Genomic DNA, 18,950 nt, shown 5'->3' with positions numbered 1-18,950 from the left:
TGACCAAGAAAGGATTCTTGAGACGTCTTAGGTGCTAATGGTGGTTTTATTAAAACACAGGGACAGGACCCAAGGGCAGAAAGAGCTGCTCAGACAGAGGCATGGTTGACTGGGAGCTGAGGAAGGTGAGGACAAAGGGGGTGTCCAGAAGGACTGTCATATGCTAAAGAAGAATTTCAGGATAAGGGAGACCTGGTTATTGTCAAGTCAAGGCTGTTTTTGCCTCTAATGAGGGAAAGCATGAAGACAGTCAGGAGTTTCCTGGAGATATGTTACATTCCTTCTATCACACATCCTTGTCAGTGGGATTTGGGCTTAGAAGAAATTCAGTTTTATTACACTTCCCTCCCCCTTAGCCTCCCTCAATTTTATGGAGGGGAGGGTGATGTTAGGGCTTCCGGAAACTGAGGTATGGGTCTCTGGAAGTCAGGCTATTGATGAGAAAGCTTCTTCCTTCCTTGTAAGTCACTAGGACATTCGTAGATGGAGGGATACTCCTGTCCTGCAGGACTGGGATCTCTATCAGTTAAGCATCGTTTTTCCTTTAGGGCAGCCAGGAGTGCATGAGGAATGTTACACATATGGCATGGGGAGAGGGTGTAGGGTGCCAGTTTCTGCTTTGTCCTAAGCTTGCCTTCTGCTCCCTCATCCCTAGGACAGGAGCTGGGAGTGAGGTGACATAGTTCAGAAGAGGTAGGGGTAGGGATTGTTGAGGCAAGTCTTGAAGGAGGGAAAGCAAACTCACCGGAGAGACAAGGGAGTTTGAAGCCAGGGTTGAGTATCCACTGGAGAATTGTGGTCAAGTGTTTTAAAGTACAGCAGGTTGGCTCAGCTGTATGATTCCTTCCTGGTTTCTGGTGCATGCCGCTGGCATTGGTAGAATCATTTCTAAAGAAACAAAGCAAAAGAGGATAAGCCATTCTTTCACAAACGATGATGAATCAAGTTTTGAACATGCTGGGTTTTGAGGCATAGGTGGAACATCAGTGAAATAGCATGAGTAGGTAGTCAGTTACACGGGCCTGGTGGGTAGGAAAGAAACAGATGGTCGTGTATCAGTGGGAGAGATGTTGGCTAGGGAATGGGAGCTGAAACCAAGGGCACAGTTGATATCACTACAAGAGAGGGTAGCTTGGAAGAGAAAGGTTAACTGAACCCCCGGGGAAACCCTGATGGGAATGTCACATGCATTTCTCAGGCATGCCAATGTTGACACAGATTACTGTAACTCCTGGGGGCCAGAAGTCATGTCTTTGAGATTCAATCATTCTCTGCCTCTGGCATAGCGTGGGCCACATTGAAGGTAATTCTAAAATTCATTCCGATTTGATTTCATTGCACTTTTCATTTACCAGAATCTTGTCATGGTTTGCTAGTGTATCATTTTCTCGAAAAGATTAAATAAGGACCATTTTACAAATATGAGATGAATGCCTGAAGGGATTTTGTTTAATTCATTCATTAGCTCGGGAACCACTAAGATGTTACCACCACTTCAAGCAAGAATCTCAAGGCAGACACATATACAATCAGTAATACTTAAACGAATTTGCTTTGATAGATGCAAATAGATATGCAAATAGAATGCAAATGGATGCAAAACTGCCTTCTACCAAAGGAAAGGGGGTCAACTGTACTTCCAGTGGACAAAATTCATTTACATATAGCTAGACAAGATCATCTGCATCCACATCAATTATGTACAATCTATAGAGTTGCAAAATAGCTCAAAGACAAGAAAGGCACAGAATATCCCATAGAATTGGTCAGCCCAGAAGGGTACATGAGACAACACCTGTTTTCCCTTGGAAGACACTATAATCTTTTAGGTTCATTTCAATGTCTTTCGTGATTTTGCCTATGCTTTAAAAGAAAAAAAAGTTACCCTTATCATTCTTATTAGTTTGAAAAAAACTAATAAAATACTAGTCTGTTATAAAATACACATGGAAGAATGTTCTGGCACTATCATACCCAATTTGGGGTACTAACTGATTAGGAAGATGAGGCAGAATTTGGGAGCCTGTAGGATGAGTCTGTTTCCGGTTGGAATGGGAAACATTTAAGAATCAAACTAAATGATCTCAAATCCACTCTGGAATGAAACAGGTTATAAGGAAAATACAGAAGATGTTGAAATGTACCTGTTGGCTCATTGTGAGCTTTCCTGGTCGAATGGAGACCTCTACCATGATGCTTGTCCTCCATGTCCCACCCATCCCATACCTGCTATCCTGGCACCAAAGGGCCACCAGACTTTAGGCTCAGTCTGCAGTTCCAAATGGAAACCCTCTGTTCCCACAGTAGTGGACAGGATGACTCTGGTTGCTGGTGGAAGCGTCAGCTGCTTTAGTCCAACAGTTCAAGAGAGGATCAGAAGAGCATAAGGACGATATTGGAAAAAAATGCTCGGGCGAATTTCCAGAACACAGTATTTCTCTTTGCAATTTTTGAGTGTTCTGTAGCCAACCTGCCAAAAAAAATGTGAAAACTATAAATAGAGAGGAGTGGGAAGGAGAAATGAGGACCTGTCACAGTGCCAGCGAAAATAGGGAACTGAGAATTTTCCAGAGATTCAGAGTCAAAGGAGGTTAATATTTACTTAGAAAAGAAGTCGTGGGCACAAGTTCTAGGATGAAATGAAGGCAAGAGAGGGAAGTTAGGGAATCGATAGAGAGAGAGAGAGACTTGAAGATAAAAAAAAGTCAACTTAAAGTCTCATTCCTCATTAAGGAAAGTACAGATCAGAGAAGAGGGGAGAGACTGGGATATAGTTGATCGCCGATTGTGTCTGGCTCTGATTAGAAGCTTTGTATCCACTTTTTAATTTCATCTTCCAGCCTGTTTCCTGGATTCCAGCTTCTAATTCCTATGAAATAGGTACCATCACCAAAGACGAGAGTCAAACATGTAACAGTAGTCAAATCTTTAACAGCGCGGACAACTAACTAACCAAAAGCTGGCCTGGGGACCCCTGCAGAGTCAAGTGTTACACGCCCAGTGCCTGGATCGCGAGGCCGTGGTAGGGATCTTAGGAAGGGTTCAGGGTAGGGAGACACACCGCAGGTTCTGGCCAGAGGCTAGTCACCAAACTTTGTGTGGCTGAAGGGGTGTGTACCAGCTGAGTGTCAGCTCCCAGATGAAACTGAGGGAAATGTCCTTTGGGAAGGTTTCCGCTGACTCTCTGCCTTTCCTTCGTCCTCCCCAGGGTGTTCCATTAGCATTTGGGGTCTGGGGTCTTGCCTGTTGCTCCTGGCTTTGGTGGGCCACGCCACTGCCACAGCCAGGGCTCCACGTGGCAGTGAACTGTATGGGGTCTTGACTGTTCCCTCCTGACTCTCAGAAGGAGAACAGGTAGCAGGGATTTTCATTCTTTGTTGGCACCTACTCTCTTCAGCAACCCCAAGATCAGTACCCCAGGCTGCACAAGCTCAGGTTCATGTCTTTAACAAAGGCCGGCAATAATTTCAGAAAGGAATGACAATGAAGGCAAAAAACAGTTCAACTACTCGCTCATCTGGACTTCTAGGGCAGGTGGGGTTCCCAGACAACTTTGTTCTGTCGGTCTGGCACCCTTGCCCCCCCACTCGGTGCCTTGGTGATGAGTGTGGGCCTTGCTGTTTGCGCTGCCTGAATTTGCCCTTGTCGCTTATTAGCACTGTGGCCCTAAAAGTCTGAGAGGCTAAAAGTCATGCCTCTCAGAGCCAATCGGAATAGCTTATTAGACCTATTGATTCTGGCATGGTGGGCCTGTGCGGAAATCTCTCTTCTTCATCCCTCCTCCTTCTCAGTCTTCCCCTCCTCCACCTCTTCCTCCTCCTTCTTTGATGTGTAAACCAAGGTATTTGGGGAGCAGGGAATGATGTGATGTTTGGGATTTACTTTAAAATATATTCCAGACCTCCCCTCTCTCCCAAAAACAAAAATACAGGCACTTTGGGGGCAGTAGAAGGAGGAGGGCCTATGAAACAGTTGGGGAAGCAGAGTGATAAGTACTCGGAAGGGCCGGGATCCTTCTGCTCTACACATTTTGAGAATTTTCATAATAAGAGTAAACAAACAAAGACCAAATAATGAGGCTTTCATTCCCTATATCCAAATGACCACAACAGGGCATAGAATGCACTTTCATAGTTGCTCCCCTGGCAATTTATTCTGATTCTCCAAATAAGATTCCAGCTCTCATCCTACCTGTCATAGTCTCTGGATATTGACTGCGAACGTTTTCCTAAACAAGGCCTTGCCAGGCCCACTGCTAGGGAATGTATTGTTTCAGATTCTGTACTCAGGTTTTAAAGATTTTTTTAATTTATTTATCAGAGAGAGAGTGGGGGAGAGAGTGAGCACAGGCAGACAGAATGGCAGGCAGAGGCAGAGGGAGAAACAGGCTCCCTGCTGAGCAAGGAGCCCGATGTGGGACTCGATCTGAGGATGCTGGTATCATGACCTGATCCGAAGGCAGCTGCTTAACCAAGTGAGCCACCCAGGCATCCCTGTACTCACGTTTTTTAAAAAAAGTGACCAGTTTCCCGTTTGGAGTGACTCGAATGCAAGACTCACTGCAAGCCATTGTCTTGCTGTGTCCCATCCCTTTCTAAGGACTGCTCATGCTATCTCTGGGAGATCACAGCATTGGGAGGGGCAGCCCAGTCCTGGGCTATTACAGCAAAGCTGCAGCCTGAAGGGCGCACGTGAGATCTGTGGTTTGAGCTGTCAGAGTGTCATGGAGAAAAAAAAGAGAAATGAATCATCATTTGACCATGACATTCCCACTAAAGGGGAGGACAGTGGGAGAAAGAGCAAGGGAAGAGGAAAGAAAAATCTCAAAATAAATGTGGGGTGGACGGCAGGAGGAGGAGGGGGTCTCGGAAATTGGGGGCAGGTGTGGCTATCGAACCAACGCTAGCCACAAACACACGATTCCGCCCATTCTAGAGTGGACTGGACATAAACATGCTCGCACTTCTACTTGTCGGCTGCGTTTTGTCGGCCGGCCGGTAGCGAGGTGATTCTTTAAGAGCTCTGAGAACCCAAACTTGTGGCCGCCCCGCAGCTGAGCTGAAGTGGAGCTGGGAGCGGCCCAGACGACCCGAGGCTGCCAGCTGACCACCTTCCTCCCTACAGATCGCTGGAGCCAAGCTCAGCGGGGGAGAAGCCACGCTCGCGGGTAGGTGCAGGGGCTAAGGGCGGGAGCCGGGTTCCCACAGAGGCCTCCGCGCCCAGGCGGCTGCAGCGGCGGCACCCAGAGACAGGAGGCCTGACACCCGGACGCGCCCCCCTCTCTGGACAACCGGCCGCAGAAGTAAAGGGCCAGCATCCTGCCACGGCTATGCTTCCCCCGGGACAATCTCGGGAGAAGGTCCTGGAAGAGATTCGCAGGCCGATTTTCCGAGGGAAAGGGCGAGGTGGGGAGGGAGCGCCCCTGACCCTCCCCGCCCTCCCTTCTCCCCCTCACCGTGCATCAACAGCGTCGGGGCTGCCCTGCAGAAACGTAGGCGAGGTTGTAGTGTCGCCCTCCGCCGCATGGGGGCAGCATCACCTGCTGGCTCAACAGTAGGGCCTGCGCGCCTCTCTTGGCGGAGGCAGGCGCAGGCGGGCCTGCGGCGTCCTCTTTCATTGGCCGGGCGGGGGCGCTGCCATGTTGGAGGAAGCGGTGCCTTCTGTGTGGTGGAAACGCCGTGGCTTCACTGGTAGCGTCAGGGAGCGCAGCCTCCTACCTTTCCTCCTCGCTCGAGTGTCGGTGCTGAGAGGCGGCAGTCGGCGGGATGGAGAGAAGTAAGATGAACCTGCCCAAGGGGCCGGACTCGCTCTGCTTCGACAAGGACGAGTTCATGAAGGTGCATGCCTGGGCTCTGCTCCCCGGAGCCAGGCCCTGGGTGGCCTGCCCTCCTTGGCCCTCCGGGGCCTCTCCTCGGGCTTCTCCTGCGGGCTTCCTGGGCTGTCCCCGCCCCGGACGGGTCCTCAGCGGGGACCTCACTGCACTTCGCAGTGAGTCTCTTGGCCTCGGGTGGGCTAGGTGCAGCCTGGAGAAAGCACTCCTGTGAAATCGTGCACATTGAATGAAAAGGCCTGAAAGTTCAGGGCAAGTGGTTTTGAACTAAACGTAAAAGCCCCGGACGCGTAGGACCCGCCTCTGGTACCGTGCGGCACAGTCAGACCGCCGCTCCCCCGGCCTGACAGAAGCCTCCCAGTGCCTTGTGCCTAGAAGCTGAGCGACTGTGCGTTGAACACATCTCTGAATACACGTACTTACCAGGAATCGGGTCAAAAAGGCACTTAACCTAACGTTTATGCCTGACTTTCGTCTTAAGCTCCCGGAATGAGAAATCTGAAAGACTGTACTGTCGTTACTGGTTCTGGTCCAGTACTACAAAGCATACCAAGCTCCTTTTCTAAAGTTGCCCTACTTCTCTTGGTGAGGTCAGCCTGAAGCTGGCAGCAGATAACTGTAGGACATAAACTTACAGAATAGAAATTTAAACTGAAAAGACTTTACTGACAGGAAAGGTTCATCAGACATAGCCTTGAAAATGTCCCAAGGTTTGAATCAGAGCCAGGAGGAGCTTTATCTGTTTTCTGTATCCCTCTGGGTCTGTACTTAAACTATCAAAACGTATATGTTTAATTTCTAAGGATTGGGATTTAGTAGCTGGTTTCAGTCTTAAAAAGTTTTGGCTCTGTAGGTACCTAAAATTCTGAAAAGAGTTTGAATTTCTTACTTTTTTATGGCTTCAAGTCATAATATGTATTTTTCTTTTTTGGGTTAACCAGCTAGTTCCTTTTTGATACTTGCATTCAGATCACATCTCCCAAACTCTGGCTTTAAAAGTGCTTATGTCTGAATCCTCTGCGGTGTGGCCATATCATTTTTAATATGTAGGGATGCCTAGACGAAGGTATATTGTACTCTTGTTCTTGTATGGTGATGTTAAGCCACTGTAATAAAAGGTGTAAATTGAATGGAGTGTCTGAAGGAGCGCACAGCGTGAATTCTCGGATCCAGAAACCTTTTGTTAATGAAGGACACATGATGAGGAGAGAGGTCATTGGAAGAAGAAAAGGCACACACACAGACTTAAAGAACCTCAAAGCACGGAAGTCTCTTTAGCTTGTCTGTCTTTGGACTTAGTCAGGCTTTCTTTGGGCCTAACACTAGCATTTTCCTGCACTTCCTCGCCCCGCCATCTTTCTCACTCTGAGCTGACAGAATGCCTTTGGTCAAAGCAGCTTCGGAAAATAGAAATCTCAAAATAGCACTTCTAAAGTAGGACTTAGAGGTAGGAAGAGAGCAAACTGGGAAAGTGGCTAGAATGCCAGCAATTCCATATTCTTTCAAGGCTCTGACATTTCTGAATATAATGTACAATTTGTAGTGTTAATGAACGTGACCCCTTCATACATAGAAGGAAAATACATGGAACAGCTGTTCTGTGTAAAGTGGTATTGATCTTCTATGTGGGAGCTGGAGATAAAGGTTATATGCAATTTGTGTTTCCGTCAGAGAGATGTTTTGTTAAGTTACAGTTCCGAGGCAGAAATGAGTGGAGAGCTTGCTGTCGGGGTTGTATTTCTACATAGGTGTCTTGTTTGGCACATTTTGGAATGAGACTGAGATGGTAGAAAGGGAGATGTGGTGGGGCTGCGGGTTGCACCTTGGACACTGCATACATTGAGGGGTCCACGTTGATGCAGTCTTCACGGTAGAGCTGCAGTCAGGTTTACAGCAGGAAGTTGCATGGTCATATCTGTTGAGTTCGAGCTGACTGGTGGCAGGAGACTGTTTAAAAAGTCATGTTTATGAGATCTAATGAGAAATAGAAGGGGAAAGGTATGCAAAAGAGGTAGGTGATCAAAGTGCAGGAATGGCAGATGGGGAAGGGTCACCTGGGGCAGAGGCACTGGCAACATCATACTTTGTCGGCTTAGAAATATGAAAATCCTTTGGGTTGACAGCCAAATAATAGATGAGCAGGACATAAGGTATTGGTAGTAGGGGGAGAAAGTGACATAACAGATAAATTAGACCATTTACATGGGTGTGCTACTGACATCACATGTAGCCTTCCTCTTCCATCTCAACATATGACTTCATCTCCAGTCGTACAGAAAAATTAGCAGCCATCCCACAGGACCTCCTCCATCCTGCTGATCATGATCCCATTCTTGTATTTGTCCCCTTCTCCTCCTCGCCTGGTACGGGGAGGGGCTCTCCTTCCTCCTCAGGTTCAGTCTCCACTCTGGCTCAGAGTCCATGCCCTCCCGCCCTTCCAGGAGCCTGCGAGGATCCTCTCCCCTTCACTCCTTCCCATCATGCGCTCCTGTTTGATTCTCTCCCACTTGACTGCCCCACCTCTAGGTATTGCCCTGTCACTGTCGCGCATCACAGCCAGTGCTCAGGGGTTGACTTGACTTTCCCACCTTCCACCCTTCAGGCCCTGTTGTTCCACTAAAGAGTTCTTACCAAAACTGTTTCTAAGTCAGCGCACCTGACCTTTCTCTGTCTCCTTACTCGTCATCGCAGTAGACCAAATGCTCTGCATTGCTTCCTGTCTTTCTTCTACCTCTCTGATGTGTCTCCTGTGCAAAATCATGCTCCTGGTAGCCACTGAATGCTAATTATGGGCTCAGCCCCGTGTTCCTTTCTTTCCCTAGATGACCTTTTGTGCAGCTTCATGACCACCTATCAGCAGGTCAGGCAGATTCCTGTCTCTGGCCCACACACCTCCGGAGCACCAGTTCTGTGTATCGGACTTGCTGACCTTTCTTCTCGGATGTGTCTGTGGCCCCTCAGACTCATCAGGTTCAAGACGGAATTCATGAGCACCTCCTCCACTGAAAACCACCTTTCTTATTCTATTGCCTCTCTCAGTAAACACTTCATCCGTTTAGCCTGGAGTCGGGAAACCAGAAGTCAACTCCTACTCTGTCACCTTTCCAAAATCTAGTCTGTCACACCAAGTCCTGTGGATTTCGCTTCCTAAACCTCTTGAGTCCATACACATCTTTCTATCTCTTCTCGTACCTTTGCAGTGCGCCCTTGCCATCACACCGTAGAAACTTCTCACCCAGTCTCCATGCGCCTTCTTTGTCTTTCTGGCCCCTGGTCTACACTGCAGGCAAGCCACTCTTGTCAGAATGCGGATGTGATCTTGTATGTACCAGGTGACTGGTCAGTCCACCAGCTCTTGAAAAACCATTTTCCCACGCACTCGAACGTATTTCAAAGAGAATCAGTCCCCCATGGGGTAGTTTTCCTTGGTAGACAGTTTGTTTCTGTGCTGAGCCAGTCTGCCTCCTTCGAACTTTTCTGTGTCAGTTCCTCTCTGGAACCTGTGGCTTCGTTGGCACCCCGGGTAGGCACATGATGACCTTTTCCATGAGAAGTGAAGGCAGGAGCCCTCTGGACGGTGAATGTATGTACCCTCATGTTCCATAGGTAAAAGAACTGTGTGTGGGGGTGGGGGGGTAATCCTTGAGGCTCCTCCCTGTTCTAATTGGGTGAAATGGGAATTTTGAGACAGGCAGCAGGTCCTGTGTGTCCTTGTTTGCAGGGAGCATGCATTCTGATGGACAAAACGGAAAAGGGGAAGAATGAGCAGCTGCTCAGATCTGTTTGTACTGTGCTGGCTGATTAGCTGTGACCTGCAGATGTGGGTCCCATCCTCGGCTCTGCTCTCTGCCTGCTTATGTCTGACTTGGGGCAAATCACTCGCCTCCGGCCTTCTGTTTGCTTGTTAGTATAATGAGGTGGTGCTTATCTATGTGATCTTTGCCGGCTCCTCTGAAAAGACTCTAGTCCATCCTGGCTTGCAGATAAGGAAACTGAGGCCTGAGGTGTGATGACTTCCTTTAAAGCCACACAGCTAGTTGGGGCCAATCACAGGCCAGATCTCCTGACCCCCACGCATCAGTCATTAAGAATAGCCCAGAAGATGGCACAATGTCCGCATGCCTTGGCACCTGCATTTCACCAATAGGGCCACCTCTTACCTTAGAAGAAGTTCCCACAGGGCTGGTGATCTGGATGCCTGGCCTGGAGTTTAGCTACGGTAAATAGGACCAGAGGGAAGTGATGGCTGTTTGAGGTGGACTTTGTTGACGGTGGCTGGAGATAGCAGCTGACAGAGGAGGAAGGGGGAAGAGTGACAGATGGCAGATAGATGCAGGCCTGCAGGTCAGCCACTGTTGCCCAGGGTCACCCATCCCCAGGAGCTGTCTTTGTATCACAGGAGCTGAGTGCTTACCCTGTGGGTTCTTAGTTCGATGTCACGTCTTGATGACAAGATTCCATACTCTTCCTCATCAGTTTGAGACAGACATCGTAATGAAATTGTAATTAGCCAAATATAGAATGTAAGCCTGGAACTCATTTTATAGAGATATTTTCTTATCTGAACTACTTTCCCTGATGATAGAGGAGTTGTGACGATGTAACATCAGATATAGTTTATCTGATTGGCACTTGTAAGAAGGGTTCCCGGCAAAAAAGAACAGTTTTTTTGTTGTTGTTGTTGTCCTCCCTTTTGATCTTTTCCATTCCTTTTTTTTTTTCCTTGTGAGCAGTCATCTGATTTATAAAAAGATGCAACAAAAAGTAAAATGGTACAAGATAATCAGTTTCAAAACATAAAAAAATGAGTGTCTTTAGCCATAGCTCAGAACAGAGGAACTGGGTAAGGAGAATTGCTTGTATGAACTGGCAACAGGAAAAGTTGGTAAAGGAGAGCTGAGGAACTCTATTAAGACATAGGAGTGAGGGGCTCCATCATCATCTGGCATTCGCTCAGTGTCGTCTATATGGTTAGAGATGTCCATGATGGTAACTCCAGCAATCTTCTGGGTCTGGGTCAGCTGATGCCACAGTGTAACACTCTGAATTACTTCCGTACTGAGCAGTCATCTGCATAGTTTGTCTTGTGTGTACGTGGTAATTGTTTGAATCTTGTCTCTTTCGCAATCCTTAGAGCCTCTTGATACTTTCACCCCGGTTTCTCAGTTTCAGCCACTACACAGTCAGTTGTACAACTGGTACAGTTGGCACACAGCCCGTCCGTACCTAACCCTGGCTTTGACCTTAATACTGACCCTAACCCTGACTGTAAACCTAACTCTGACCCAATCCGTGATCCTGAACAGAATCGTAACCGTAAAGCTAACCCTGATCCTGAACCTGCTCATGAAACACAACATAAACATAAAGCTGACCTTACCGTAACCATGAACCTAACCCTGACCCTGACCCTTCCCTGACACTAAACCTGTCCCAAACCTAACCCTGACCCTGACATGAACCTTTCCCCCCAACCAAAACTTGAACCGGACCCTAAATCTGACCATGACCCTGCCTGGACCTAAACCTAACCGTCAGCCTAACACTGAACCTGACTCTGACTGTGACCGTAACGTTAACCCTGACCCTACTGTGATCCTGACCCTAAACCTAACCATGAACCTAACCCTAACCCTGACCCCTACCCTAAGCCTTTCGCTAACCCTGACCCCAAAGAAGTCTAACCCCAACCCTGACCCTACGTCTTTCTTAACCCTAACCCTAACACTAAGCTGGTCTAAACCCAGCTCTGTTCCCTCCAGCGGGGACAACAGCTGCACCCAGGCCTCCCAGGGGCTGGGGGGAGGCTGTATGGGGGTCACTGGATGGGCACTGCATTGAGTGGAGTGTGAGCCTTGAGCAGCTTGGAGACCGGCGGCTCAGGGAGCTCTGGTGCAGCAGGAAGTTCGGTAAGGAGCCCCCAGGCAGTGGTGACCTCACTTCCCTGATGACAGAACCCAATGCAATTGGAACCCACGTATCACGGCACCCCATAACAGATAAAACCCCCTATGCAGATCATTTCTAGGCACATCCTAAAGGAAGCGACATGTTCTTCTACTGTACTGAAACCCAGAGGATACAGGGAGAAGTGAGCTCGCGCGCCAGACACATCCCCTCCCTGGCAGGTCATATCAGGTTTCCCCAACGCCGCAGTCCCTTTGGCTAATAAAATCAAAAGGTGACACCAGGGGGCTCAGAGTCAGAGAGTCCCACACCTTCTGATCTATGGGTGTAGCCCTAGGTCTCCTCCCTGTCTCTGGGTGTCTGTGTGTCTGTGTGTAAAGAGGACATGGCCATGCCATCTTGGGTGGAGATGCCCCAAGCAGGATGAGCTGATGAGGGGTTAGATGTCTGGTGGGTAAGTCATGTTCACACCCCAGTTTAAGGCTGCTTAAGTGGGATCGGTTGTAGGGTCTACACCCTTCTGCCCAGGGTTTATCCTGAGACCCTGAATGGATGGGTCCATGACTCAGGAGCAGGGTAACCCTAACAAAAACCACTAACCCTGACACTGACACTGACTGTGAACATGCCCCTACCCTAACCCAAGCCCTGACCCTGACTCTGACCCTGACCCTGAGTGTGATCCTTACCTGAACCCAAAACAAAACCTAAGCCTGGCAAGGACCCTGATGTGGACACTAAACCTCAAACTAACTCTCACATTAACATAAATATGACTAATACCTAACCATGACCCAGACCCTGACCCTAATCCTAACCCTGATGCTGATCTAACCCTGACCCTAAAACTAACCCTGACACTGAATGTGAGCTTGAACGTAACTCTAACCCTAAACGTAACCCTGACCCTGACACTAACACGGGCCCTGACGCGAAACCTAACGCTGAACCTAACCCTAAAACTAACCCCTAACATTATCCCTGATACTGACCCTAACCCGATCTAATCCTAACCCTCAACCTACCTCTAACACTAACCCTAACCCCACTTTAACAATTATCCTGACCCTCTCACTGAACCTGATCATAGCCCGAACTCTGAGTTTTGCCTACGTCAGACTTAATCTTAAAACTGACCCTGGCCATGACCTTAACACTGACCCTAACCCTGACTGTAAACCTAACTCTGACCCAATCCGTGAGCCTGAACAGATTAGTAACCCTAAAGATAACCCTGATCCTGAACCTACTCATAAAACAGAACCTAAACATAAAGCTGACCTTACCATAACCATGAACCTAACCCTGACCCTGACCCTAACCCTGACACTAAACCTGTCCCAAACCTAACCCTGACCTGACATGACCTTGCCACTAAACCAAAACTTGAACCTGACCCTAAAACTGACCATGACCCTGAACCTGACCCTAAACCTAACCATCAGCCTAACACTGACCCTGAGCCTGACTCTGACCGTAACGCTAACCCTGACCCTATTGTGATCCTGACCCTAAACCTAACCATGAACCTAACCATAACCCTGACCCCACCCTAAACCTTACGCTAACCCTGACCCCAACGACGTCTAACCCTAACCCTGACCCTAAGTCATTCTTAACCCTAACCCTAACACTAAGCTGATCTAAATCTAGCTCTGTTCCCTCCAGCGGGGACAACAGCTGCACCCAGGCCTCCCAGGGGCTGGGGGGAGGCTGTATGGGGGTCACTGGATGGGCACTGCATTGAGTGGAGTGTGAGCCTTGAGCAGCTTGGAGACCGGCGGCTCAGGGAGCTCTGGTGCAGCAGGAAGTTCGGTAAGGAGCCCCCAGGCAGTGGTGACCTCACTTCCCTAACGACAGAGCCCAATGCAATTGGAACCCACGTATCACGGCACCCCATAACAGATAAAACCCCCTATGCAGATCATTTCTAGGCACATCCTAAAGGAAGCGACATGTTCTTCTACTGTACTGAAACCCAGAGGATACAGGGAGAAGTGAGCTCGCGCGCCAGACACGTCCCCTCCCTGGCAGGTCATATCAGGTTTCCCCAACGCCGCAGTCCCTTTGGCTAATAAAATCAAAAGGTGACACCAGGGGGCTCAGAGTCAGAGAGTCCCACACCTTCTGATCTATGGGTGTAGCCCTAGGTCTCCTCCCTGTCTCTGCATGTGTGTGTGTGTGTGTGTGTGTGTGTGTGTGTGTGTGCGCCTCTGGGTGTCTGTGTGTAAAGAGGACCTGGCCATGCCTTCTTGGGTGGAGATGCCCCAAGCAGGATGAGCTGATGAGGGTTTAGATGTCTGGTGGGTAAGTCATGTTCACACCCCAGTTTAAGGCTGCTTAAGTGGGATCGGTTGTAGGGTCTACACCCTTCTGCCCAGGGTATATCCTGAGACCCTGAATGGATGGGTCCATGACTCAGGAGCTGGGCTAACCCTAACAGTAACCACTAACCCTGACCCTGACACTGACTGTGAGCCTGCCCCAAACCCTAACCCAAGCCCTGACCCTGACTCTGACCATGACCCTCACTGTGATCCTTACCTGAAACCAAAACAAAAGCTAAGCCTGGCAAGGACCCTGAATTGGACCCTGAACCTTAACCTAACTCTGACATTACCGTAAATATGACTAATACCTAACCATGACCGAGACCCTGACCCTAATCTAACCCTGATGCTGATCTAACCCTGACCTAACACTAACCCTGAAACTGAATGTGAGCCTGAAACTAACTCTAACCCTAACTCTGAACTTTGCCTATGTCAGAACTTAACCTTAAAACTGACCCTGGCCTTGACCTTAACACTGACCCTAACCTGACTGTAAACCTACCACTGACCCAATCCGTGACCCTGAACAGATTAGTAACCCTAAAGCTAACCCTGATCCTGAACCTACTCATAAAACAGAACCTAAACATAAAGTTGACCTTACCATAACCATGAACCTAACCCTGACACTCACCCTAACCCTGACACTAAACCTGTCCGATACCTAACCATGTCCCTGACATGAACCTTGCCCTCAAACCAAACTTGAACCTGACCCTAAATCTGACCATAACCCTTAAACTGACCCTAAACCTAACCGTCACCCTAACACTGACCCTGACCCTGACTCTGACCATAACACTAACCCTTATCCTACTGTGAGCCTGTCCATAATCCTAACCATGAACGTAACCCTAAAAGAGATCCCTACCCTAAGGCATCCGCTAACCCTGACGCCAACAACGTCTAACCCTAACCCTGACCCTAAATATTTCGAAACCCTAACCCTAACACTAACCTAGTCTAATCCCAGCTCCGTTCCCTCAGCGGTGACAACAGCTGCACCCAGGCCTCCCAGGGGCTGAGGGGAGGCTGTATGGGGGTCATTGGATGGGCACTGCATTGAGTGGATTGTGAGCCCTGAGAAGCTTGGGGACCGGTGGCTCAGGGAGCTCTGGTGCAGCAGGAAGTTTGGTAAGGAGCCCCCAGGCAGTGGTGAACTCACTTCCCTGACAACAGAGCCCAACGGAATTGGAACCCACATATCCAGGCACCCCATTACAGAGAAAACCCCCCTGCCACGCTCATTTCTAGGCACATCCTAAAGGAAGCGACATGTTCTTCTGCTGTATTGAAGCCTAGAGGATGCAGGGAGAAGAGAGCTGGCCCTCCAGACACGTGCCCTACGTGGCAGGTCATATCAGGTTTCCCCAACGCCTCAGGCCCTTTGGCTAATAAAACCAAAAGGTCACACCAGGGGGCTCAGAGTCAGAGAGGTCCACACCTTATGAACTACCAGTGTAGCCCTAGGTCTCCTCCCCGTCTGTGTGTGTGTGTGTGTGTGTGTGTGTGTGTGCGCGCGCCTCTGGGTGTCTGTGTGTCTGTGTGTAAAGAGGACCTGGCCATGCCATCATGGGTGGAGATGCCCCAAGCAGGATCAGGCTGATGAGGGCTTAGATGTCTGGTGGGCAAGTCATGTTCACAACCCAGTTAAAGGGTGGTTAAGTGGGATCGGGTATAGGGTCTACACCCTTCTGCCAAGGGTTTATCCTGAGACCCTGAAGGGATGGGTCCATGACCCAGGAGCGGGGCTAACACTAACAGTAAGCACTAACCCTGACCCTGACACTGACTGTGAGCCTGCCCCAAACCCTCACCCAAGCCCTGACCATGACCATGACCCTGAAACTGACTGTGATCCTGACCTGAACCCTAAACCTAAACCTAAGCCTGACACTGACCCTGATGTGGACCCTGAACCTAAATCTAACTCTGACATTACCTTAACCATGACTCATACCTAACCATGACCCTGACCCTGACCCTAATCCTAACCGTGACGCTGACCTAACCCTGACCCAAACACTAACCCTTCCACTGACCGTGACTGTGAGCCTGATGCTAACCCTAAACCTAAAGATAACTCTAACCATGACCTTCTAAGGACCCTGAACCTAATCCTAACGATGACCCTGACCCTAACATTAACCCCTACCCTAAACCAAACCCTAACCCTGACCTTACGCTGTCTATCCCTAACCCTAACCATAACCCTACTTCTAACTCTCACCCAAACACCAATCCCAAAACCTACTGCCAAAATCTAACTGTGACACTGAACCGAACATTAACCCTAAACCAAAGCCTGACCCTAAACCTGACCGTGGCCCTGACCTTCACCTGAACCTGACCCTGACCCTAATCCTAACCATGACACTAACACTGACAACTACATAACCCTGTCCTTGACCCGAATGTGGACTTTAAACCAATACCTGAACCTGACCCTAAACCGGACACTGGCGCTAAACTTCACCCTGACCCTGACCCAGACCATGACCATAAACCTAACCCTGACCCTAACAGTGACCCCGACCGTGACCTGAACACTAAACCTGACCCTGATTGTGAGCCTTACCCTAACTCTAACCCTAAATGTAACCCAGACCGTGACACTAACACGGGCCGTACCCCGAATCCTATCGCTGAACCTAAACTTACACTAACCCCTAACCCTACCACGGACCCTGACCCTAACAAGTTCTAACCCTAACAGTCAACCTAACGCTAACCCTAACACTAACTCTAAACTTTAACAATAACCCTGACCCTATACCTGACTATGATCATGACCCTACCCCTGAACTTTGCCTATACCAGACCCAGACCCTAAACCTGACTCTGGCCCTGACCCTAAACCTAACCATGATTCTAACACTTACCACTACATAACCCTGTCCCTGACCCGAATGTGGACTTAAAACCAATACCTGATCTTGACCGTAATCCTGACACTGGCCCTAGATTTCACCCTGACCCTGACCCAGGTAAAGACCATAAACCTAACGCTGACCCTAACAGAGACGCTGACCCTCACCCTAACAATAACCCTGACACTGAATGGGAGCCTGACCCTAACTCTAACCCTAACTGTAACCCTGACCCTGACACTAACACGGGCCCTGACCCGAACCTAAGCTGAACCTAACCCTAAAACTAACCCCTAACATTATCCCTGACACTGACCCTAACCCGCTCTAACCTTAACCCTCAACCTACCTCTCACCCTAACCCTAACCCCACTTTAACAATAAACCTGACCCTCTCCCTGACCTTGATCATAACCCTAACTGTGAACTTTGCCTATGTCAGACCTTAACCTTAAACCTGACCCTGGCCTTGACCTTATCACTGACCCTAACCCTGACTGTAAACCTAACTCTGACCCACTCCGTGATTCTGAACAGAATCGTAACCCTAAAGTTAACCCTGATCCTGAACCTACGCATAAAACAGAACCTAAACATAAAGCTGACCTAACCCTAACCCTGACACTAAACCTGTCCCAAACCTAACCCTGACCGTGACATGAAACTTGCCCCAAAACCAAAACTTGAAACTGACCCTAAACCTGAACATGACCCTGAACCTGACCCTAAACCTAACTGTCAACCTAACACTGACCCTGACCCTGACTCTGAGCGTAACGCTAACCCATACCCTACTGTGAGCCTGACCCTAAACCTAACCATGAACTTAACCCTAACCCTGACTCCTACACTAAGCCTTATGCTAACCCTGACCCCAACGACGTCTAACTGTAACCCTGACCCTAAGTCTTTCTTAACCCTAACCCTAACACTAACCTGGTCTAAACCCAGCTCTGTTCCCTCAGCGGGGACAACAGCTGCACCCAGCCCTCCAGGGGTGGCGGGAGGCTGTATGGGGATCACTAGATGGGCACTGCATTGAGTGGAGTGTGAGCTTTGAGCAGCTTGGGGACCGGCGGCTCAGGGAGCTCTGGTGAAGCAGAAAGTTCGGTAAGGAACCCCCAGGCAGTGGTGACCTCACTTCCCTGAAGACAGAGCCCAACGGAATTGGAACCCACGTATCCAGGCAACCCATTACAGAGAAAACCGCCATGCCCAGCTTATTTCTAGGCACATCCTAAAGGAAGCGACATGTTCTTCTGCTGTCCTGAAGCCCACAGGATGCAGGGAAAAGAGAGCTCTCCGCCAGACACGTCCAATGCCTGGCAGTTCATATCAGGTTTCCTAAACGCCCCAGGCCCTTTGGCTAATAATATCAAAGGGGACACCAGGGTCTCAGAGTCTGAGAGTCCACACCTTCTGATCAACCGGTGTAGCCCTAGGTCTCCTCCCCATCTCTCTCTCTGTGAGTGTGTGTGTGTGTGTGCATGTGTGTGCCTCTAGGTGTCTGTGTGTCTGTGTGTAAAGAGGACCTGGCCATGCCATCGTGGGTGGAGATGCCCCAAGCGGGATCTGGCTGATGAGGGGTTAGATGTCTGGTGGGCAAGTCATGTTCACACCCCAGTTTAAGGGTGGTTAAGTGGGATCGGGTGTAGGGTCTACACCCTTCTGCCCAGGGATTATCCTGAGACCCTGAAGGGATGGGGCCATACTCAGGAGCGCGGCTAAAACTAAGAGTAACCAATAACACTGACCCTGACACTGATTGTGAGCCTGCCCCAAACACTAACCCAAGCCCTGACCATGACCATGACCCTGAACCTGACTGTGATCCTGACCTGAACCCTAAACCTAAACCTAAGCCTGACACTGACCCTGATGTGGACCCTGAACCTAAACCTAACTCTGACATTACATAACTATGACTCATACCTAACCATGACCCTGACCATGACCCTAATCCTAACCCTGACACTGACCTAACCCTGACCCTAACCCTATCCCTGACCG

General features: G+C 49.2%; 1 long non-coding RNA gene across 1 annotated transcript; it reads right to left on the bottom strand.

Annotated features, from left to right (window-relative positions):
• Positions 1-38: 38 nt before the first annotated feature.
• On the bottom strand, positions 39-5,561 carry LOC131809375 (uncharacterized). The gene is made up of 4 exons (XR_009345147.1): positions 5,456-5,561; positions 2,227-2,470; positions 746-888; positions 39-663 (listed from the first exon to the last, which is right to left on the bottom strand). It is a non-coding gene; the product is annotated as an uncharacterized LOC131809375 (long non-coding RNA).
• Between the last annotated feature and the right edge of the window lie 13,389 nt (positions 5,562-18,950).

The sequence above is a fragment of the Mustela lutreola genome, chromosome 10 (assembly GCF_030435805.1).
Source record: "Mustela lutreola isolate mMusLut2 chromosome 10, mMusLut2.pri, whole genome shotgun sequence".
NCBI classification, from domain to species: Eukaryota; Metazoa; Chordata; class Mammalia; order Carnivora; family Mustelidae; genus Mustela; species Mustela lutreola.
The sequence above is the reverse complement of the archived record's forward strand: the minus strand, read 5'-3'. Positions and strand labels throughout refer to the sequence as shown.